This window comes from Sorex fumeus, unplaced genomic scaffold (genome assembly GCF_029834395.1).
Source record: "Sorex fumeus unplaced genomic scaffold, SorFum_2.1 ptg000098l, whole genome shotgun sequence".
In the NCBI taxonomy this organism is placed as follows: domain Eukaryota; kingdom Metazoa; phylum Chordata; class Mammalia; order Eulipotyphla; family Soricidae; genus Sorex; species Sorex fumeus.
Window position 1 is genome coordinate 49,076,253 of NW_026606155.1, and position 26,336 is coordinate 49,102,588.

At 36.7% G+C, this 26,336-nt stretch overlaps 1 pseudogene; it reads left to right on the forward strand.

Moving 5' to 3' along the window:
- The first annotated feature begins 11,407 nt into the window (after nt 1-11,407).
- Nucleotides 11,408-11,531, forward strand: LOC130042214 (uncharacterized; annotated as a pseudogene).
- Nucleotides 11,532-26,336: the final 14,805 nt, after the last annotated feature.

The window sequence follows — 26,336 nt, forward strand, 5'->3', positions numbered from 1 at the left end:
TGAGAATGAAGACACGAGCTACCAGAATATATGGGGTGCAGCTAAAGCCACGTTAAGGAAAAGCTTTAGAGCTCTGCAAGCATTTCTCAGGAAGGAGGAAAGAACCCACATAAACAACTAAATTCACAGGTCAAGATCTTAGAAAAGGATCAATGATAGGAGCCCAAATCAGGCAGAAGAAAAGAGATCATAAAACTTAGAGCAGAAATCAAAGGCATGGAAACCCAAAAAACACTACGAAAGATTAGTAAAACCAAGAGCTGGTTCTTTGAGAAAATAAACTAGATAGATAAACCACTAAGCAAGACACACAAAGAAAGAGAGAGCCCTAATAAACTGAATCAGAAATGAGAAGAGGGATATCACAACAGAAACCAAAGAAATTCAAAAAATCATCAGTGACTATTTTGAAAATCTGTATGCCACGAAACAAGTGAACCTAGAAGAAATGTATTAATTCCTGGATTCCTATAATCTCCCAAGGATGAATCAAGAAGATCTATAGTACCAGAATAGACCTATCAACATCACAGAAATTGAAACTGTAATCAAAAGTCTTCCCAAAAACAAAAGTCAAGGTCCAGATGGATTCACTACAGAATTTTTCCAAGCATTTAAAGAGGAACTATTGCCAATTATTTTCAAGCTTTTCCAGGAAATTGAAGAAACAGAAACTCTCCCAAACAGTTTCTATGTAACCCATATCTCTCTAATACCAAAAGGAAACAAAGACACCACAAGAAAAGAAAACTACAGGCAAATATCACTGATGAACATGGATCCGAAGATTTTCAACAAGATACTAGCAAATAAAATTCAACAACTTATCAAAAAGTACATACACCATGGCCAATTTGGATTCATTGTGGGGATGCAAGGATGGTTTAACATTCAGAAATCAGTCAACATAATCCATCATATCAACAAAAGAAAAGATAAAAAAATATGATCATATAAGTAGTTGCAGAGAAAGCATTTGACCCATTTATGATGAAAATCCTCATCAAAATGGGGTTGGAGGGGACTTTCCTCAATATAGTTAAAGCCATCTACCACAAGCTTACAGCAAGCATCATCCTCAATGGGGAAAAAACTGAGAGTCTTCCCTCTAAGATCAGGGATGAGACAAGGATGCCCACTCTCTCCACTGTTGATCAATATAGTACGGGAACTACATGCAGTAGCACTTAGGCAAGAAAAAGATACTAAGGGCATTCAGATAGGAAAGGAAGAAAATCAAGCTCTCACTATTCGCAGATGATATGACTCTATACTTAGAGAACCCTAAAACCTCTACCAAGAAACTCCTAGAAACAATAGACTTGTGTAGTAAAGTTGCAGGCTATAAAATCAATACCCAAAAGTCCATGATTTTCCTACATGCAAATAGTGAGAGAGAAGAAAGTGACATGAAAAAAACAATCCCATTCACAATTGTGCCCCAGAAATTCAAGTACCTTGGAATCAGTTTAACTAAGGAAGTAAAGGACCTGTACAAAGAAAATTACAAAACACTACTTCAGGAAATAAAAGAGGACATGAGAAAATAGAAACATATCTCCTGCTCATGGATTAGGAGAATTAACATTTTCAAAATGACAATACTTCCCAATGCATTGTACAAATTCAATGTGATCATCATAACAATACCCATGACATTCTTCAAAGAAATGGAGAAAACTCTCCTGAAATTCATATGGAACAATAAGCCCCCATGAATAGCTAAAGCAATTCTTGGAAAAAAGAAAATAGGAGGAATCAACCTCTCTAACTTCAAACTCTACTACAAAGCAGTAATAATTAAAACATCATGGTACTGCAACAAAGACAGAGCTGCAGACCAATGGAACATGTTTGAATATACTGACATCTCCTCCCGAAACCTATGATCAACTAATCTTTGACAAGGGAGCAAGAAATGTGAACTGGAGAAAGGAAAGCTTCTTTAACAAATTGTGCTGGGAAAACTGGATGGCTACATGCAAAAAAATGGACTCAGAACTCTGCCTAACAGCATTTACAAAAGTAAGATCAAAATGGAGTAAAGACCTCACCATCAGGTCAGCCATGTTGCCTGCGTGTAAGGTAAACGCCTTACCCGCTGTGCTATCGCTCCAGCCCAAATTAGTAAATAGCTTTTTTTAAGTTTTATTAATGACAAAGAAGACATGTTTGTCACAGAGACCAAAGTACAAAATAAAACTTTTTTCATCTATATTTTAGATGTCAGAATGAAAATGTATTTATGTAAGTGAGACTAAGCTTTAGGTTAAGTAAAGTAAAGTAAAGTAAAGGCCCTCCCGTTGATCGTCGATTTGCTCGAGCAGGCCCAGTAACGTCTCCATTGGAGACTTTGTTGTTACTGTGTCTGGCATATTGAATACTCTCGGTAGCTTGCTGGGCTCTCTGAGAGGGGCAGAGGAATCGAACTCGGGTCGGCCATGTTGGCTGCGTGCAAGGCAAACGCCCTACCACTGTGCTATCACTCCAGCCCTACATGGAAAGTATCATGCTAAGCGAAATGAGTTAGAAATAGAGGGACAGACATAGAAATATTGCATTCATCTGCGGAACATAAAGTGACACAAGAGGAGACTAACACCCAAGAATAGCTGAGAGGTCTACTTCATGGCTTAGAGGCCAGTCGCACATGCTAGAGGAAAATAAAGCTCAGATAGAGTAGGGAGCACCAAATAAAGGGTGTTGGAAGGATCCTCCCAGGATGGGAGATGCATGCTGAAAGTAGACTATAGACTGAACATGATTGCCACTCAATGCCTCTTTTGCAAACCATAGCACCCAGTATGAGAGAGAGAACAAAAGGGAATTCTCTGCCACAGAGGCAGGGTGGGATGGGGCAGATTTTGGGGGGGTGGGGGGAGTGGGAGAGATACTGGCTTCATTGGTGGTAGAGAATGGGCACTGGTGGTGGGATGGGCACTTGATCATTGTATAACTGAAACCCAAGCACAAAAATTTGTAGGTCTACAACTGTACCTATTGGTGTTTCACTAATAAAAATTAAAAAGTCATAAACAATGTAGAGAAATATATATATATATATATACATATATATATATATATACTTTAAAACACAGTTAATGAAAGTAATTGTTTAGGAAAAGCATTCTCAAGTACATGAGCATTAAAAGTAAAAAAAGTAAAGGCCCTCCCGTTGGTCATCGATTTGCTCGAGCGGGCCCAGTAACATCTCCATTGGAGACTTTGTTGTTACTGTGTTTGGCATATCGAATACATCATGGGGAGCTTGCCAGGCTCTGCTGTGTGGGCGAGATACTCTCGGTAGCTTGCCGGGCTCTCCGAGAGGGGTGGAGGAATCGAACTCAGGTCGGCCATGTTGGCTGCGTGCAAGGCAAATGCCCTACCTCTGTGCTATCGCTCTAGCCCAAACCAAAAAATGAATGAATAAATAAATATTACAAAAAAGTGTTAAGAGAAAGGCATATCTTTGTATTCGATTATGCTGTACTTTATCTTGGTTTGTTTTATTTTTCACCCATGTATATAGAGAAAAATAGGGAAGGCAATTCTCAGGCAACTGGAATGAGCATTATAAATAATTATATATTATACCAAATATCTTGGGCTGGAGTGAAAGCACAGCGGTAGTTCGTTTGCCTTGTGCACAGCCAGCTTGGCGGAGCCGGGCTCGATTCCTCCGCCCCTCTCGGAGAGCCTGGCAAGCTACTGAGAGTATCTCGCCTGAATGTCAAAGCTGTCAAGCTATCCATGACGTATTCAATATGCCAAACAGTAACAACAAGTCTCGCGATGCAGACTTTACTGGGCCCGCTTGAGCGAATCGATGAACAATGGGAGGAAGTGTCAGTGTCACCAAATATCTTACAATGAAACCTTAAAAATTAACACCATAAAGACCAGAGAGATAGCACAGGGGTACTTCTTTTGCATACAGCTGACCCTACCTCAAACATTGGAATCTCAGATTGTCTCCTGATGTCCACTGGGAGTGATCCCTGAGCACAACAGGGTGCAGCCCAAAATTAAGAGCAAACAAAATATTTAAGAAATGAACCAAACAAAAAGCTATGCTGATAAAGAAGGCTATTTATAAATTAGATATGTAATAGGTTACTATGCTTTTTCTAGAAAAGAATAAATTATTCTATTATTTCCACTAAAAGTAAGAAAATAGAAAGCAAAGACATTAAAATCGCAATACAAAATGCAATTGGTCTGGGGGCCACACCTGATGGCACTCAGGAGCTACTTCAGGCTCGGTGCTTGGAGGTTGCTCCCAGCAGTGCTCAGAGAGCTGTCTCCAGGGCCCCTAGATTCACAGGACCTTGCCTCTGGGGGTCGTAGAATACGATTGCTGTCAGAGGCAGTTGGGCACTTGTTTTTCTCGTGTAAACAGTCCAGAGCTGAAAATAAGGGTAACAAGAAACAGTGAAAGTGCATGCAGCTACTCTGGCCCAGGGGACGCGGAGTGATTGGAAAGGTCAGTTTGCAGACGTGGGCATTGCCCAGTGCCTCTCCTGCACCACTAGCGTGAACAGGAAGGAAGAGAGAGTTTGCTTTGACTTCCAAACATCCTACCATTGAAATGGTGTTATTTCCCGTCAGGCGTGTTTTGTCCACATGCCAGAAGTGATCCTAGAGATAGCCATGATGCTGTAGAATACTTAAGACACTTGGTGCATCTGTATTGGGGGTAAGTTCTGTTGGTTTGTAAGTTCTGTTGGTCCTCTTTCTAACACACTAGATATTGTTTGTTTGTTTTTGTTTTGGGGCCATGCCTGGTGGTGCTCAGGGGTTACTCCTGGCTCTGGACTCAGGGATCATTCCTGGATTGCTCACGGGGACCACATGGGGTGCCAAGGATCCAAACCAGGGTTGACTGTGTATAAGGCAGACATCCTACTCGCTGTACTATTGCTTTAGAGATACTGTATATGTGTGTATATGTGTGTGCATACACACATACAGTGTTGCTAAGGCGATAGTAAACACACACATATACACACATATTGTACATTCTTTTTGGGAATTGAGTACACTCAGTGGTGCTCAGGGATTACTTCTGGCTTTACACTCAGGAATCACTCACGGCATGCTTGCGGGACCATAGGGGTGCTGGAAATCGAACATGGGTCAGCTGTGTGCAAGGCAAGCACCCTACCAGCTGTCACTCTGGCTCCTAATACACTAGATTAAAACATTTTTCTTTCTCTTTTTTTAATTTTTTACTTTGATTACATTCAATATTTCGACACCAGACCCACCATTATTATTCAGGATTTTACCCCAACACTCAGATCTGCCGAAAAGGCAACCATAGACAATTTGTTTGGTTTTTGTTGCTCGTTATGAATAACATATGATGTCGTGCAGCCGCAGTAGTGGCTGTGCGATTTTGGAATTCTGAAATTTTAATTAGATTTAAAATTTAAAATTTTAATTAGATTTAAGTAGATCTCCAAGCCTACTCGGATTGGGGCCGAGCATCCTTCACCTAGATCCTCCAAATTCCAGTAGGCGGGGGTCACACCCACCAATTGGCCCCCTGACGCCGTGTAATCCCATCAACAGCCAAGACTCAGAGACTATAAAAACCAGCTCCCAGAAGAGATCAGCGCAGTCTCCTGCCCCCGCGCCTGGCTGCCCTTGCCGGGGCCCCTTGGAGGGGAGCGGGTTGAGCTTTCCTCCCCGCCCCGACCAGGGCTCCGGCAGCCGAAGACCTCCAGGACCAGCCACCACCATGCTGAGACCACTCTCCGCACACGTGAAGGTACTGGCAGAGCTCCCAGAACCACGCGGCCGCAAATGCGGCCACGCGACATCTTATTTGACATCTTATTATCTCATTCCTACTTTGACAAACTGGCAGGCTACCGAATGTAGCCTGCCCACACGGCAGAGTCTGGCAAACTCCCCGTGGTGTACCCAATATGCCAAATACCAGTAACAATGATGGGTCTCATTCTCCTGAAGAGCCTTGAATATAATCTCAGGGCTAGGATGAAAGAGACGTTACTGGGGCCTGCTCGAGGCAATCGACGAATAACAGGATGGTCGTGATTTGTCGTCGACAAAATGCAATCTTTATTAATGTAGACTTCAGTATCTGTAATATATTATTTTCTTTCTAAAGTTTTTTGGTTTTTGGGGGTGGCATATCCAGCATATACTTACTGTATATATATTACTCCTGTCTCTGTGTTCAGAGATCCTGGATCTTGGTGGACCATATGCGGTGCCAAGGACTGAACCTAGGTTGGCCAGGTGCAAGGCAAGTGCTTTACTTGCTGTACTATCACTCTCCCAATATAATATTTTCTAATATGAAATCAAAATTCCTTTTCCTAGGATAAAAAACCATATTATTATAGACCTATTCATATTTTCCTGTTTAAAATTTTTTAATTGTCTTCATTTGTAGACTTTACATTTCTATGCAATCTGCAAAGTAAATTAGTAAATCACGGTCACGGTCACGGTCCTACCGTTGTTCATCGATTTTGCTCAAGCGGGCTCAGTAACATTGTGAGACTTGTTACTGTGTTTGGCATATCGAATACATCACAGGGAGCTTGCCAGGCTTTGCTGCGCGGGTGAGATACTCTCGGTAGCTTGCCGGGCTCTCCGAGAGAGGCGGAGGAATCGAACTCAGGTCGGCCATGTTGGTCTGATGTTGAGGGGGACAAAGCCATGCGGGTTCCAGGGCCGAGATCTCCAAGCCTACTCAGATTGGGGCTGGGCATCCTCCACCCAGATCCTCCTAAATTCCAGGAGGGGGGGTCACACCCACCAACTGGTCCCTTGGAACCGTGTAATCCCATTAACGGCCAAGATTCAGAGACTATAAAACCCAGCTCCCAGAAGAGAACAGCGCAGAGTCTCCTGCCCCCACGCCTGGCTGTCATCGCTGGGGCCCCTTGGAGGGAAGCGGGTTGAGTTTTCCTCCCCGCCCCAATCAGGGCTCCGGCAGCCGAAGACCTCCAGAACCAGCCACCACCATGCTGAGACCACTCTCCGCACACATGAAGGTACTGGCAGAGGGACAAAGCCACGCGGGTTCCAGGGCCGAGATCTCCAAGCCTACTCGGACTGGGGCTGGGCATCCTCCACCCAGATCCTCCAAATTCCAGTTGGCGGTGGTCACACCCACCAACTGGCCCCCTGGTGCCATGTAATCCCATCAACAGCCAAGATGCAGAGACTATAAAACCCAGCTCCCGGGTTATCATCTCATCTCATTTTATCATCTCATTCCTACTTTAGACAAACTGGCAGGCTACCGAATGTAACCTGCCCACACGGCAGAGTCTGACAAACTCCTCGTGGCTTACCCAATATGCCAAATACCAGTAACAATGAAGGGTCTCATTCTCCTAACTCTGAAAGAGCCTTGATTATGGTACTTAAAAAAAAAAATCTCAGGGCTAGGACGAAGAGACGTTACTGGGGCCTGCTTGAGGCAATCGACGAATAACAGGATGGTTGTGATTTTGTGATTTTGAGTACAATAGTGGTGTAAATAAAGGAGTGGTACAGCTTAATATCCAAAAATGCAGTCAATAACATTGAATATAAGACATCCAAACTTAAACAACAAAACTGAAAAAATGTGCTTGTTGAGGTAAAAAGCTGGGGATTGGGGCGGAACCTCTCGGGAGGGAAATTGACACCGGTGATGGGATTAATTAAAACAATATTACTGAAAATATTACTTATTGTTTCAAGACTAGAGGCATAAAAAGAATCTAATAAAATGGCATCAGAAATATTTGAATAGACATATAAATGCATTTAATATTGGCTAAATTTGGCTTTAAATTTAGCAGGAGAATGACAATAGAGTTGGACATTTGGGAAAAATAAAAGCAAAATCTCTAATTAAAATTTTACAGGTGCTTGGAGATAATTCAAAAGATTGGAGTATACTGGGGCTTCAGCAAGAGCTCAGCTGGTATGGCCTTTGCCTTGCACAGTGCCGACCGGGGTTGGATTCCCAGCATCCCATATCGTCCCCTGAGCACCGCCAGGGGTAATTTCTGAGTGTAGAACCAGGAGTAACCCACGTGCATTGCCAGGTGTGACCCAAAAAGAAAAAAATAAAAAAGGTCTGAGTACATGAAGTTATGCTGGAACCCAGGATTTGACACTTAGTACTGAATAGTAACGATACCTGAGTTTGTCTGGGTGCTAACCCCTGAAAACACAATCAGGTATGTAACCAAAACAAAACAAAGAGTCCCTCTCTATCAAGACTCCCTCAAGCCATAACTTTATTGCCAGCAAGCTTCTGATTAATTAAAGAAACATACAAAATAGAACAATAAAGTGACAGAAACAGGAGAAAAACAAATGCAATATTTACATTTTTTAATTAGGAAGTTTAAAATTTTTCCTTAAAAAGGCACTGTAGATGGAGAGAGAGAATTTATCATTCAAATTTGGAACACATTTATTTAGGAAGCTACAGAAAACTTTTTAAAAACTTTGAAAATAGAATAAAATGAAAGGTACTATTATGAAAATTATTAGTATTCAATATTCATAAAGAGTTATTGCCAGAGAAAAAAATAGGAAAGACTAACTAACTCAAAAAATGCACAAAATATATTTCCACAAAGACACCCTTTCAAAAATACCTGAACATGTGCACAGATATGGAGATTTATACATACACATTATACACACAAACTTTCATTGTTACAATTATAAAATGAAAAATATTGTATGCTTATTTTGTAGGAAAATAAGAAAAATACATTATGGACTATATATATTCTGAAGAAAGTTAAAAGAATGTAGCTTATTCATGTAAAAGTTTTCTAAGATACATGTGTTTATCTTTGTGACTGTGTGTATGTTCTAAAGGCAAGAAACAGAAAAAAAAGTTAGAAACAAAGTTATGTTCTATAAAATCATATATAAAGTTACACTATGGAACAATGATATGCCAGAATTTTCTCATTACACATAATTTTTGAGATAGCACAGCGGGTAGGGCATTTGCCTTGCATGCAGCCGACAGGTTCGATTCCTCCATCCCTCTAGGAGAGCTCTGTAAGTTATCGAGAGTATTCCTCCTGCACGGCAAAGCCTGGCAAGCTCCCCGTGGTGTATTTGATATCCCAAAAACGTTAACAAGTCTCACAATGGAGACGTTACTGGTGCCCGCTCGAGCAAATCGATGAACCAGAGGATGACAGTGCTACAGTGCTATAGATATTTTATAGTATATAAAATTTAATTATTTAAAATATTATACTGTTAATTTATTAGAAAAAGTATATATTAAAATTTGGTATTTATCTTATCCTTCATATCTGATAACATTTTTTGAGGTCTTTACAAAGGTTCATATACACTTAAACATTTAGAACTCCTGAGATCAGATTAATGAAGTGCAAAATTTAAAAACTTAAATAGCTGATTATTAAACTACTTTAGATAAACCAATACAACCATTGATATGAAGAAAATATTTAATCAAATATCTAATTAAAGATAAATATAATGACTTACATTTACTGAGTCCTTATTTTGTGCATTAATTCTGGTAATTGTGATACAGAATTATCTTACTGTCACATCACAATCAAGTAACCAACATGTGAATCATTAGTCCCTGACAAGACCACCATCTAGTGGTGATTAAGTTTAATCAGAATTGACAAAAGACAAAGAGTTTCAGTTTCAGAAACAAATTTAGATTGCCAAAAATTTGTTTTGAAAAAGCACGAAATCATAAAGTAATGATATTATAACCTTATTCAAATACATTCTATTTTAAATTTTCTTTTAATTAATATGATCACTATAAAATATGAGATAGCTAATATTTTTGGATACTGAAGAAAGTAATTTTAAAATATTCTGAAAGACCAGACTGTTTTTATTAAACATCAATAGTATTATCACATAAACTAAAACTATGTTTAATTCCTGTATATTACATTATAAATTTTTTAAATCTTTTATAGATGAGATAAAGGAAAAGGAAATATCTGATATATCTATTGGGATAAATTAAAAGAATAAGAAGTGGAAATACCACTTTGTATTTCTTTGTAGATACAAAGAAAACTATAACTATTCTTAAATCATGTCTCTTGAGAACAAACCAGGTGTTACATAGAATTTTAGAAATAACATATCATTTCAAAAATGGTTTTCTTAGCACAACCCATATCCTGCCCTGAAATTCTTACACTTGAAATTGAGCAAGAAATCTCATGAGACTTCACACTCAATTTCAAAGAACTCTAAAGGGTGCCTTTATGCTGGTTTTCCTCAATTAATTACAGTAAGTGTCACCATGGACAGCTTGCAGCAGTTAATTGAATTTGACAGGTTAACTTGAGAGCCCTGTTCACTGGATGCGCTAGGGAGTTGGGGTGGACAAAAGTGTTTGTCCAAGACAGAAAACAGAAGACTCAAATACATGCATATATGCGTTTGTGTATGTGTTTATACACATACATATGCATATATGTATGTATATATATATATATATGTTTGTATACATAGAGAAACCAAGAGTGAGAGAGAGCATTGAGTACATCAGTATCAGTGAGATGCTATTTTATTAATTTTATTTTTTAAGACAGTTCAATCTGCTTCTATTTAGCAGTTTCTACATAAAATTCTTGATTTAAGAAACTATTTTAGTAGCAATAAAAATGTAAATATATTGCAATTCCTTGTTTGCAGTTGGTCATATCTAAAGGACACAAAACAAATTCAATTAAATTTTTTTTCTCTCATTCCCAAATTATATTCTCTACCTAAATTCTTGATTTTGTCAAACATAAGCATCAAGACAGTCAACCTAATTTCAAAGATCATCTTTGTCTTTTACGTTAAAATTTTATTTTAAGTTATAGTTTTGATTTGGGGGTCAACTCAGCGGAGGTCAGGTGCTACTCCTGGCTCTTTGTTTGGGAACCCATGTATCTTCAGAGGCTAAACCCAGGCATTCTACTTGCAAAGAGTATGCACTCATTTGAAAGTTTTCTCTCTGGCTTCCTTTACTTTTTTAAGTTTTCTATTTCAACTATCATAATTCTCATTGGTTCATTTTCCCAAAAATTTTTCAAATCCCTTTTCTAATTTACCTGTCATTTCTAGAATATATCAGAATCTCACTGGATTAGTTTATCTAATAATTGTAATAGTTTTGTAACAAATAAACATTTCAACTAGAGATCTTCATACTGGATTCCCACCCCTGCACCCACCCCCCACACACAAATCTAAAATATCATAGGGTATATGTAAGATATGAAATTCAGAGATAAAAATTGGTAAATTAAGAAAAATTACAATGAATAAAAAATATACAATGAAACCAGTAAGTATGAGAAAGTATGAGTGCCTGCTTAGAAAAAAAATAAAAAAACTAAGTGGCAAAAAAGCATCTAAATCCAAGAGGTACCACTTCTCACAGCAGCGACTTAAACAGATGTGCTGACAGCAAGCAATCTACTTGCCTTCAGAAAGCTAGACCTCAAAAAGAATTTGGGGGTTCTAAATCCTTGGTATTGGAGGGGAGCATTCTCATGGGGAATGTGCGAAGGTTCCATTATCCCCACTCTGGTCTTGGCAAGGAAAAATGAGAGAAAAATTAAGTTTTACTAATCTTGCCTCATTTTACCTTCCCCTTCTGTGTATTCTGGAAGATGGTCAAGCACTGTGCTATTAAAAATTGTGTGTGATTGCATTAAAAAAAAACCAAGCAAATTTCTGAAAGGGAGACATCAGGCATAGCAAAAAATTATTATAAAGGTTTTAAGAAGGCAAGAAGACATAATAATCATAAATGTGTATCCCTCTGAAGTAAAGGTCAAAAACCCATCAAGGAAGCATTGTCAGAACCAAAGAAAGAAACTGACAGAAAGAAACTGACAGTCACCGCTGTAACTGAAAAATTTAGCATTACTCTAGCAGAAACTGATAAAAGAGATACAAAATAAAATCAGTATGTGTATAGAAGTTTTGAACAATATTTCCACCTTTCTTGCCCTCATAGACATTGAGAGAACATTTAATCAAATAACTGCAGGATACATTTTCTTTCAAGCATATAAAGAAGGTCAGTCCAGTCAGACCATGTACTGTGCCATAAATAAATCTGAACAACTTCAGTATGTGATATTTTATACTTGTTGTTTTCATAAAATCACCATATTCACTGGTACAGTATTCAATACAAAATAAACACGAATTTTCAAAATTAAATTTGATCTCGTAAAAAAATTATTTTTAAGGAAAAGGCACTCAGAGAATATGTTGTGAAATATATATAGTTAAAGTTTTAAACCAAGGATACTTCTTATAAATAAATAATAAAATTAGGACAATAAAGTATAGTTAAGTAGATAAAAGGAGTAGATAAATAGTTCACCAGAAAAGAAATAGAGAGCTCAGTAATATGTATGCATAAAGATGTTCAATTCGGATGTTCAATTCGGAGGTCCAGAGATCTTTTCAGTAGTAAGTGCTTGTCTTGTAAGGATGAGGCTGCAAATTTTATCCCTAGCACCTTTCCCAAACACTAGTGCAATATGAGCAATCTGCTGTATGTGGTTTTTGGCACCATAATCATAAAGTATAAGCACCTTAACCAAGTGTGTCCATGGCTCTTGGTAATCACAACAGCAACAGTGAAAATACAAGGAAAGGGGGGAAATAATAGAAATTAATGTAGTCATATTTGACATGGGAGAAAGGCAATAACACCAAAAGAAAGAGAGTCTTTTTAACAAATGGTGTGGAAAGGCAGGCTGTCTGCATGGCCAACAAACAAACCCAAAAGTCTAGGCAGCAATCTTATACTCTTCACAGCATTTCACTCAAACTTGATCACATACTCAAATGTAAAACATAAAACTCCTTTACTTTAACAAAGATGAAAACCTAGATGATTTAGATGGCAATGATTTATAGGTATAGCACCAAAGACATGATCCATGAAAGGAATAGTAAACTCATTTCATTAAAATTTTGAAAATTCCTGAGCACCACCAAGAATGACCCTTGAGCACAGACTTAAGAGTAGGGTGGACCCTGAAACAACTGAAATTTTCTTTTTTAAGAAAAGCCTCCTATTTCAATTTTGATCTTTCAAAGATCATTTCTCATGTTAATACCTTGCTTATATCCTAATTTATTATATATTTCCTATATAATATATATGTACTGCATATATATTAATATGCAAAAGGAATTATAGATGTGCAGTAATATCATTATATATACAGCATAAACACAGAATAGAAGCTAACAGAATACAGGCATTGGTGTACATTAGTATATAAAAATCATCTATTGCGATTTGTTTTGCTAGTATTTTCATATTTCTTTGACAATTTTTGCACACTAGAAAAATTAAGAAGTCATTCAAAGCACATATTTAGTAAATAACGATCAGGTAGCTACATTTTCCTGGATCATATGGTTTGGAAGTGACTACACAAAATGAAAGGAGCACTCTTTAAGACATGAAATCTAGTCATCTTTGGAATAACATATGCTACACTGAATCATACTGAGGCATAGCACAGAGGGTAGGGCATTTGCCTTGCATGCAGGCGACCCAGGTTTGATTCCTCCATCTCTCTAGGAGAGCCCGGCAAGTTACTGAGAATATCCTGCCCGCACAGCAGAGTCTGGCAAGCTCCCTGTGGCATATAATTCCTGAGTGCATGAGCCAGGAGTAACCCTGTGCATCGCCAGGTGTGACCCAAAAAGAAAAAAAAACGAACTGTTCTTTGTAATTATACAAAGCCATACAAAATTTTACCATGCAATCCTGTGTTAATGCTCCTTAATACAACCCAAGAACTGAGAAATTTATTTCCACATAAAAGCATGCACATAGATATTTATAGAAATTACTTCATAAGTCTTTATAATTGACCCAACTTGGAAGCAAACAAGCTCTCCTATACTATATACATGGATAAAGTTTAGTGTATCTAGGTCATGGGTGCCTAAATTTATTTGGTTTATTTCCCCCTTATCATGAAAAAAAAATCACTCAATAGTCCACTGAGAATCTACTTTCTGTAAGCAAAAAAAAGTATTCCTCAATTGCATCTCAGGTAACCGCTGGCCCCTTGGATTTCCCAGGACATCTGGGGTCAAGGACAGTATCACCCACTTTGGGAAATATAGATGAGTGGAATAATCTAATGGAATATTATTCAATAATGCAAAGAAATGAGCTATCACACTCTAAAGAGACAAAGTGAATCCTAAAATGTACTATGGAAATTATTAAGGGAAGGAAGCCAATATGAAATGGCTACATAATGTATGTCTCAATTAAGAGACATCCAGGAAAAGGGGGTGGAACACAATTTGAAAAAATTCCTGTGTACCGGAAAATATGGGAAAAATATAAATAAGTAGAATACAAATGAAACTATTTTGTCTGACATTATAATAATAGATAACCGTTCTGTATTTATTCAGACCTTAATATGCAACACCAAGAATGGACCATAATAAAAAACTATCAATTCGGAGTGATTGTGTTATATAAATGTAGATTCATCAATTACAAGAAATGTTTTACTCTAAGTGAAGATGCTGGCAAGGGTAGAGTGAGAAAGATGATACATGTTTCACGCAAGAGATATATGAGAAAATCTCTCAACTTTCCCCTCAATTTTGCTATGAGCCTAAAATTATTATTTAAAAAAGTCAACAAATTTTAAATGATGAGGGCTGGAGCGGTAGCACCGCAGGTAGGGTGTTTGCCTTGCATGCAGCCAACATGGCCAACCCGAGTTTGATTCCTCCACCCATCTCGAAGAGCCCGTCAAGCTACTGAGAGTATCTTGAATGTACGGCAAAGCCTGGTAAGCTACCTGTGACTTATTCGATATGCCAAACACAGTAACAAGTTTCACAATGTTACTGGGCCCGCTCAAGGAAATCTATAAAAAACAGGAGGACAGGGACAGTGACAGTGACAGTGAGCAAAGATGGAATGGATATTCCACAGAGGGAGAGATTCAAGGGACCTTAAATAAAGATAGGGAAATGACCCCACAAGAGGAAAAAAACCCATGAAAAACAGTTCTAATTCTTTAAATTATTATTAATTAGAAAAGAATCGACTAAAGCCATGAGTCACTATATCCCCTAAATGACTAAAAGGGAAAGAATGGCACCATTTAATGCAGGGGATGAGGAGGATAAGCTGGACTCTCTCACCTGTTACCAATAATGCTGTACATTATATTCATACTTTAGATAAACTTATGAATTTTTAATAGGCTATAATCCAGTAATATTACATTAGATTTACTGGGTCAGGGGAATGAGATCCATTTTTTTTTACTGGATTTGGTATTTCAAAGATATGTTCTTTGTACATATCATATAGCTTGAACATATGTACAAGAGCGAAAGATCAAGTACGACATCATTGGTCTGACCGAAATGAAAAGACATCAATCACATCACGCCGTTTTCAACACTGGAGAAGAACTGTTCCTTGGAACATGTGACAAAAGAGGCATCGGTGGTGTCGGTATCCTTGTCAACACAAACTTAGCCATGAGCATTGATTTATTGGAATGCTAACAACTCGAATCGGACAATTACACTTGAATAGATGTGACTCACTGCCAGCAGTTTCTATCCTTGTTGTCTATGCACCAACATCCAATTATGGTGAAAGAGAAGTTGAGAAGTTCTACATGGAGCTGGAGAAGTTCTATAAAGAAGATCACACCATCTACAAGATAATTGTCGGTGATTTTAAAGCCAAGATAGGACCAAGAAGATCAGCCGATGAACTCCACATCGGGACTTATGGTCTAGAATGGAATGAACAGGGTGAGAGACTGTCTGAATTCATCATGTCAACCAAGACCTTCCATGGTAACTCACAGTTCCAAAAGGCTGAATCTAAACATTGGACATGGGAGTCTCCTGGTGGACAGTTACACAATGAAATAGAACACATCATATTCAATTGGCTGCTTTGCCTAACCGATGTTGCTGTTGTCCCAAAATTCCAAATGGGATCGGACTACCATCTCCTTCGTGCAAAATTCTACCTCACAGAACGCGGAGAAAAGAATGCAAAGTTTAAGAAGAGAACTCCCAGAATGACCACCAACTGGGAGCTCTTTGGCTCTGTTGCGGCAACATGGGAAGATGTGTCATTGACAACATTGATGAGGAATAAGATCAAATGATTCAGCACCTCCATGATTGTGAGAGGAATGCCAAGAGAGAAATAACCACAAAAAAAACCTTTCTTCGAACACTCTTGAACTTATTCGCCAACGTGGCTTGACACATGCCTCAGGCAACCTCAAGTGAACATCCGAGCTGGCAAAACAATGCAGAGAAGCCATCAAGGATAACCTCAAAGACAGGAGAGCAGCGGTGCTGGTAGATGCGGCAGAAGCCAGGAAAATCATTCGTAATGCCCGCCTATCCTTCACCAACTACAAGACAAAGATGACTGCCCTTCGACAACCTGATGGATCTATCACATCTTCCAGAAGGGCAATGGAGAAGATTATTTATGACTTCTAATCAGATCTGTTTAATAGCCACGTCCACTTGCCCACATACCACATTCCGCATGATGGATGTGTCATTCCCAATGTTCTCCCTTCCGAAATCCAACATGCCATCTCATCGGTAAGGAAACAAAGAGGACCTGGCCCAGGCAAGATCAGACATGAACACCTGAAGAACTTACTATCAGTACTCATCAATACACTGGCTTGGCTCTTCACATGCTACCTGTCTGAATGCAAGGTTCCATCCCAATGGAAAACCAGCAGGACTGTACTACTATACAAGAAGGGAGACATCCACGACGTTGGCAACTATCGCCCAATCTTCCTATTGTCTGTCATCTACAAACTGTTCACTAGAGTCATCCTGAATAGGATTAGCAGAACACTAGATGAAGGACAACCATGTGAACAAGCCGGATTCTGAAAAGGATTCAGTACCATCGAAGGAATGGGAGTGAAGATAGATGGTCGGCAACTACACCACCTCTGATGACATCATTCTAATAACACCAAACATCAGCCGAGCAGCACAAATGCTGACCAACTTCGACCGTGAGTGTGGAAAGGTCGGACTTCAGTTGAATCTTACAAAGACAATGTTTATGAGAAACAACCTCGTTCCTGATGATCCATTCAGTCTCAACGGAACCACCATCTCTGAATGCAACAGTTATATATACCTAGGTCAAGAAATCAACATGATGAATGACCTGGCACCTGAGTTGTGCAGGAGGAAGAGAGTGGCTTGGAATGCCTTCAAGAGCGTTAAAGAAATAATTAAGAGGACAAAGAACCTTCAGCTACGAGCACATCTCTTTGATTCCACTGTTCTTCCTGCATTAACATATGCCTCAGAGACCTGGGCCCTACAAAAACAGGATGAGAATGCTATTCGTGTCTCTAAAAGAGGAATCAAAAGAGCTATGCTTGGAATATCATGATTCACTCAAATGAGAAAGAATCCGGAGTTCTGACCTCCATCAACGCTCAAGAATCAGGGACGCTGTCTCATTTGCCAAGGCATCAAAAATCAGATGGGCTGGACACATAATGAGGTTTACAGACAACCGCTGGACTAGAGCCACTACATGACTGGATTTCATGGGATGTCAAAAGATCGAGTAGACGCCCACCTACAAGATGGTCAGACTTCTTCGTCAAGACCCTGAATGATCGGTTTGAGGCTCTGCGTGTTCCAAGAACGAAAGATGCCATTGGGCTACGCTAGCACGCAACAGGGATGAATGGAGATGTTACTGGCACCCGCTAGAGTAAATCGATGAATAACGGGGGATCAAGTGATCAAGTGATTACATTAGATAGTTATCCAAGAGTATATGTGTGTACACACATATGTTTTGTATAACCTCTGCTGTGTTTCAGACTGAACCAACACAAATAACAAATATTTATCAATAGGAGGGTAGATAGACAAATGTCTTATTCATTCCATTGAAGACTAAAAACTTTGAAAGAATGAATGAGACAGTTACAGGCATCATTCACATCATGATTTCTTTTCAAAATATTTTTTGTTTAATTTTGTTTAATAAAAATAATTTTTTGTTTAATTTTGTTTGGGCTGGAGTAATAGCACAGCAAGTAGGGCGTTTTCCTTGCACGCGGCTGGTTGGTCGACCCGAGTTCGATTCCTCTGCCCCTCTTGGAGAGATTGGCAAGCTACTGAGAGTATCTTGTCCACATGGCAAAGCCTGGCAAGCTACCTGTGATGTATTTGATATGCCATACACAGTAACAACAAGTCTCATAATGTTATTGGACCCAGTTGAGCAAATCAATGAACAATGGGAAGACCGTGCTACAGTGCTAGTTTTGTTTAATAAATTAAGTTTGATAAAATGCTAGGTATATTCTAATTCTATTGATAGCAAAAGTAATTTGTTTAGGTAGAAATATAAACAGTTGTCTGTTCTTTCTGAAAAGGGACATAAGAGTACCTACCAGGGTCAGGGAAACTTTTTACACTTTGATTGCAATTTATTAAAACTCAGTGTTTTGTATATTTATCTATATATGCTATTCCCCAATTATAGAAGGTCAAAATGTAAAACTTTTCTAAAACAAAGTTAAAAATTGCAATGCATCTATAAAATTGATTATATTTGTGACACAAGATTTAAAGCCAACAAAATAAAAAGCATTCATTTCTATGTAAATAATAGAAAAAATATAAGATAATAAGATATACTTTTCTATTAAGACATTAATTTCATATTATCTTTCAAAATCATGTTTCAGGTGAACTTCTGGAAGATTATAATGTATTTAGGTAAATTGTTATATTCATATGTACCTATTGTGGCTCTTAAAAATAAAACTAGATTCTACATAACTCCTATTTCCCCAAAAATATAGTTGCATTGGTTAGATAAACAAATGTAAAAACATTTGGATCTAGTCGTTGCAACTGAATTTTTTCATTACCCAAATATCTATTCATATGATCTCAAAAGGCATTACATTCTTTTTTAATGATTGTTTTGTAAAATACTATTTTGTAAAAGTACACTTTTTTGGTAAAATTCTGTAGCACTGTAGCACTGTCTTCCCATTGTTCATCAATTTCCTCGAGCAGGCATCAGTAACATCTCCACTGTGAGACTTGTTGCTACTGCTTTTGGCATATCAAATACTCCACAGGGATCTTGCCAAGCTCTGCAATGTGGGTTGAATACTCTCGATAGCTTGCCGAGCTCTTCGAGAGGGAAGGAGGAATCAAACCCAGGGTTGGCCGCATGCAAACACCCTACTCACTTTGCTATTGCTCCAGTCCTGTAAAATACTATTTTGTAAAAATCAGTCCTGTAAAATACTATTTTGTAAAAATAAGTCAGGCAGAAAAAAATATTATGTAATTTCATGTATAAAGGAAAATTTTTTAAAAAGTAAAATAAAATAAAATGAAGCTAAATTAATAATACAGATATAGAATGTTGAAGAAAAAGAGTTGGAGGAGGGTGGTTGAAAATGGTAAAAAGGAACCTAGAAGTACTAAGTTAAAGTTTTAAAATAAATCAGTCGTGAATATCATTGTTCTGCTGGGCTCTCACAGTTAATAATTCTGTAATGAATATTTGCAAGTTACCATGAGAGTGAATCTTAAACATTCTCTTTATATGAAGTTAAATTTTGTAACATTATACATCAGATGTTAGACTTTCCTGTTATGATCTTTTTTCAATGTATATAAATACCAAGCTCTTATGCTGCATACATAAAATTAATATAATGTTATATGTCATTATATTTCATAAAATCTAGGTTTACTAAAAATAAATGCTAATGTTATAAGAAAGTATCCCCAATATAACGTAAAAATTAAGTATAGCATTCAAAAATAAGTTGAGTATGATTATAATTTATGAAAGATATAACTTGATTATGCTAAAACTAAAAAGCAACTAGAGGAAAATTCATGATGATTCTGAAGTGATAAAATAATAGTGGATTTTGGATAATTTTCTATATTCTTTTCTTTTTCAAAATTTTCTATATTGATTTCATGGATAACATTTATTTATTGTATGTTGCATAAATAAAACCTGCTTTAAATAGCTCCAGTTTTTAAAATTTATTAAAATATTCACTTTACTACCTCTTACTGATATTATCTTTAAAGTAGACTTGCTTTAGAAATTTGTCTCTATTAGTGTTTCTTGAGAGAGAGAGAGAGAGAGAGAGAGAGAGAGAGAGAGAGAGAGTGTGTGTGTGTGCATATGAAAGTTCATGGAAAGCAAAGTGGATCGATTATAAATTAATGAAAATGCAAACATCTATGTCTATATATGAAGCACAGAACTTTCAATGGAAGATTTTTTTTATTTTACTCTCAATTAAAATGCTCCTGATATTAAACTCTTTCCTCCTTCCTTCCCTTCCATTCTTCCTTCCTGTGTCTGGAGTTACTCCTAATGCTTATTCAGGGGTCACTCCTGGAGGTGCACAAAGGACCATGGGGCACTGGGAATTGAACCCGGGTCTAAAATATGCAAAGCATGTGCTTAGCCCATTGTGCTAACTGTCTGGCCTGCCCCTTTTCCATTGCAGTATTCTGTGCAGAGTTTAAAATTAAATTATGAAATACTTTACATATTTAGTTTCCATTTTATTTGAGAGTCAGACCCCACAGAGCTCTGTGCCTACTCTAAGCTAGGTAAGTATAAGTTGGTCCTTGTAGTACTTGGGAAACCATGTGGCAGCAGGGATAGAATTCAGTATCTGCCTTGTAAGCATATGCACTAACCTTTTTAGTTCTTTCCACAGTTATATTTTAATTTTTAAATGAAGTAGATTTCCAAGGAAAACTTATTTGTAAGAAGTAATTCTCTAATCATGTTTCAGAATTTTTGTTCTACTCAGTATTTCTATGCAGATCACAAATGGAAAATTTTGAACTTGAAGTGGAACAGCATTTAGGGCACATGACCAGAAGGCTCCACAACCCCATCAGAACTCTGCATGGTCACTTCAACATTGCCATGTGCAGCTCTGCTGGAATTAAGCACCACAGATTGGTCACAGAAACCCCTGAGCACAAGTGAGTTGGTCCAGAAAAAAAATTCCTGGTACCACAGAATCTGAGCAGCACCTCATGCTCAAACTGTTGCATTGAATAGCCAGTTCAGATGGCCAAGAATTGTTTGGTGGAACTCCTGGACCTCCTGAGAACTACTTAGGAGACCTCCCAAAAAGTTATTGTCAGAAACTTTTACAAAATTTAATACCTTGTACTAAACTTATGCAACTTATTCCATTGAAGGAAAATAGAATATTTATAGCATATCTAAAGAAGGTTAAAAAAAGCCATAATTATACATTTGTTAAAAACTATAGGTAGAAAATGTTAAAATATAGAGGACAAAGGAGTAAAAACTATACACTGAAAGTGGTATTATTTTTGATAATGCTATTGAAGATTTCATAGATAAATACAGTGATTTCTAGTATTCAAACAACTTAGTAATTAAAAACATTAAGACAACTTTCAAATATATAACCTCTGTAATATCCAATTTAAAGTGTATTTATATAAACATATGAGTCATAAAATATATGTGATAATACATTTTTACTATACAGTAATATATTCTAATATATGTACATATACATACATGTATATATATAGATATGAAAGTAAAAATGTAGAAGTCTGGTGCTGCCATGAAATCTCAGTATTTCCTGTGCACAGAAATACTGAGGATGATGTGAAGCATTTGGATCGTCACGTGAGAAAATACAAAAAATGGATTCAGACCTCATATCCTAAATAATGGGTCACATTATATAGCACAGCAGTAGGGCGTGTTTGCCTTACAAGCGGCCAACATGGCCGACCCAAATTCCATTCGTCCGCCCCTCTCGGAGAGCCCAGCAAGCTACCGTGTGTATCTCGCCTGCACAGCAGAGCCTGGCAAGCTACCCGTGACGTATTTGATTTGCCAAACACAGTAACAACAAGTCTCATGATGGAGACGTTATTGGGCCCACTCCAGCAAATCGATGAACAATGGGAGGACCGTGACTCACATCATATATCACAGTAAACTCTAGGATGTAGAAAGTGACTTTCTAAATGCAATGAAGATAAGAAATCAAATATACTAAAGAGTGGTAAAATACTACTTACATCCAATGATTAAATTAATTACTTTTATTTTCTGGGTAAATTGAAGCTTTATTTTAATGTGCTATAGTGAGAAATATATAACATTTTACTTTAATCTAATTATAAATTATTTTATAAATCTGTATTGATGGATATTTGCAAAACCACAACCAACTAGCAAGACAAAAAGAAGTCAATGGTATGAAAATGTGGTAAGAGAAACTGTGAATCATTATTGCTAAGTGTATTGGGAGAGGAGAGTAAAGCACAAAGACCAGCATTTCAATCTCAATACTACATCTTTGGCTCCAGTATTTTGTCTTTTAATATATATTATTAAATGATAATATAGAAAAGATCATTTAATAGATTAGGAAATCTTCAATATGCTTATTGATTAAGTTTAAAAACCTTAATGGAACAGGTACACTTGGTTCATAAGGAAAATATTGTTCTATTTTGGAGGCATATGATGAAAACTTTAAAGTCGTGGTACATATTCTTTCTACCTAAATTTCCCCCACACTCTTCCCTCATAAAAATAAAATTACGCCACAACCATCCTGATAGTTTGGGCTAGTGAATCCATGAATAGAGGATATATCCAAATGTAAGAAGGGAAAATTTGCCTCAATGCAACATTGCAAGTCTTTGTGTTTTTCTCATTAATTGTCTAAAGGATAACCTCACGCAGAAGTGTGTCTTAGTAGATTTTGCTGTGACTTCTATAAATAATGCTTTAGTTAATTGAGAGTATGTAAAATCTATTGTTATTTTTGTTCTGTAACTTACTATATCAATAAGTTTAAGATAAATCAAGGAACTTATTCTTTTAGTTTTCAAAGTTACAGTATTTTTCACTTTTTCCTTTGGTAGAATTTTATATAACTATACAGTTTAAAAGTTTTTGTAATTTTAAATTAGTATTATCATGTGCATTTTATATAATCGACAAGCTATGCTTTCTGTAACAGCAAAAGCAGAACTGGGATGGTCATTACTAGCTTAATTGCTATGCATTTTATTATCCCTGTAATTTTTCTTAATCATTTTCTTAAGCATTCAAAGTATATATAATTTTATTGTGACTATTAGTACTCAGCCTATTTAGTTAAATTAAATCGATTTCCCTGAATTTCATGTTCTATGTATTCCAGTTTAGAGTTGGCCAAAATAGGAATTGCTTGAGAATTGGAAAGCAGAGGCAAAATAGCTGCTCTTAATTACTCTCTGAAGGTTATTGGATGCTGTGAGAGACAGGAAGCATGGATACCATCTTGTTTTATTCATCCAGCTCTGCTCACAAGCCAGCCCTGCTTGCTGAAAAGAAACTAACTGGAGCCTAACATCAATTACATTTCTGGAAACTTTGAAAGCAAGCGTCATGCAATTTGAACAATTTTCCCTAGACTTTTTCATTAACTTTTCATTTATTTTCATTTCATTTGGTAGCAGAATATTACTGACTTTCTAGAGTTCCCTGCAATTCCTCAATTTTGCCATGTCAATTCCTTAGTGATTTTCCCTTGATCTCCCAAATCCCCTTTCTAGTTCTTTCCTTCCCTAGTCTCTCCTATAGTTATGTAAGGTCTTATTTTCATAATTAATCCCTAATCCACAATTCTCATCATTTAAACCCTTTTATAGCTATTTTATAAGAAATAATGAATGATTTAGACTTAAACAGTGTTTTTAAAATGCTTATATTTTAAAAAGTTAATTTTCTACTGTCTTAGTTTTATTAGATTTCTTTAGAATATGGTTATTTCTACTTTGCATTACTTATCCATGAAAATAATTATTTCATAAATCTTACACTTATTAAACGGTAAAACTACATAATTTAACGCTTTTTTCAAACGCAATATGGATTTGGAAACTTATTTTTGTAAAGGAAATTATTAGTTATGGAATTTTTTACTTTCTAATTAGAAAATGAGTCAAAGTTCATTTTTACAAAAATTTCTTTCACTCAAAAAATTAAACAAAAGAAACATCTTTTGTTGTTAAATCTAATTTATGTTTTTCTTCTTTGCTCTGTACATTCTTTTGTGCTTTTCAAGGTCATAGCTAATACACAATGAACAATACCTTTATTTCACCAGGAGACATAATAAATGGTAGATTTACACTTAAAAGCAAAGACTCTGTCCTTAGTATGGTGAGAGTCAGCTCCCTTCTTTGTACTTCACTTCCCAGTTCTTTGCAGTTTCCTCTCCTATACAAGTATTCATTATCACAGGAAGGAAGTCTTGTCACATGCAGTGACAAATTGTTTCATTTATTTAAAATAGAGTCTTTGTATTTCACTCCATATGCTAATGCAAACACATCTTTAATGATTAGGAAAAGATAAAATCCTTGCTTAGTAGGAGCAGAAATTTCTCAGTGTTCACAGGCTTATAAAGCAAACCACATACGGAGCTGCCAATCCAGCTGCCTAAACAACAGTTCTCTTTTAATCAGTCCAGCATTATGTCAATAAGAACATTAACAACAACAAAAATTGTTCACTCAAGTCTCTTATCTTGCTTCATACTATCATAAAATTTGTCCTAGAAGAAAGTCTACCATCCAACTGATTTAAAAATAAATCTTTACAAGTTAAAAAAAAGACTCCAATCCCACCTCTCTAAATCAAGGCCCATGTCACGTTGCTTATGAATTTGCTAAAACAAATGCTCCTTTAACAACGAATCATGTTAAAATTATTCTCTGCATATTACCAATATAAACTGCTAATGTAATAAATCTGTAATAAATCTGAATTTGTTTTCTACCTTGGGAAAAAAGAAAGCCTCCTTAAGAAGCTCTGACAGTGTATTGGAAGAAGAAACATAAGAGAGATGTTCTAATAATTACAATTAGTTTTGGTTTCCCTTGGTTTATTAACTACCTACTTTAGTCTCAAATGCATTTCATTATAAAATGCACTTGAGTTTTTCTTCAATAAGATATTGGGAATAAAGTCCTTCCCATTCTAAGATATATTCAAAGTAGGAAGACCTCACCTAGGTATACATCCACTAGACCCTAAGTATCATTTTGTTTTGTTTTGTGGCCACAGCCAGTGTTGCTCAGGGATTCTCTTGGCTCTGTGCTCAGAGATCACTTCTGGAAGACTCAGGGGACCATATGACGGTGCCAGGGATCAAACTCGGGTCTGCTGTATGCAAGGTAAGTCCCCTACCTGTTGTACTTTTATTTATTTTTAATAAAATTATGTTATTGTTCCTCTCGAATTGTAGATAATGACTGAGGAAAGTTCAACAGCTAAAGAATTCTTAATGATACTTCCATTCCTATTCTAAAGATAACTTCTCTAGAAGCTCTTAGGTCTTGAATTAGTAATCCCTCCTACATTCTCTTATGGAGTTATAAATACCTCAAATCAAATTTCATTACTATAATTATAGGCACATTTATTTATATATTTTACTAATATATTAATACTTAAAAGTAAAATACAATGATTTGAAAATGTATAAAAATATCATTTTAAAAAGCAACAGCAGCCCAAATGAGAATCCTTTTTACATGACCCACTAAATTTTAAATACCTGACCTAATTTCAATTTCAGACTTTTCCTCCTAAGTAGAATTTCAAATCAATCAACAGGATCAGATTAAGTCCTGGTTAGTGTTAGTGAGGCAATCCATATCCATATGGTGAAACTCCCCTGTCTTTTTTGTAATAAAAGCTGCCTTTGTCTGAAGTAATACCTCCTTGCTTTTGTGAATAACCTTGAACCACCCTCTTTTTAACTTTAACAACCTTTCATTTTGCATAATTTCCCTCTACCATGCAGTGCTTTTCTACATGATACATGGGATGCTACCAAATTCATAAGTTACTGGATAAAGATGATTTAGGTCTTAAGATTAACATGGTTTCATTGTTCAAGTTTAGCAATATTTACATGTGAAATAGTAATCCTATTCTGAGAAATGTAAAAATTTGAATGCTTCTAATAATCAGAACAGAGGTTATATTAAAAATCATTCAGTCTTAAATTACATGAGTTATCTTAACAGAAATGTTAAAAGCGTAATTCTCAAATTTTTCAAAGTGATTTATAGATGAATAGTGATCACACTGAAAGAGGAAATTTCAATTCTCACTTAGCTTCTACTTCTAGTGGCTCCATTTTAGCCATTCCCAT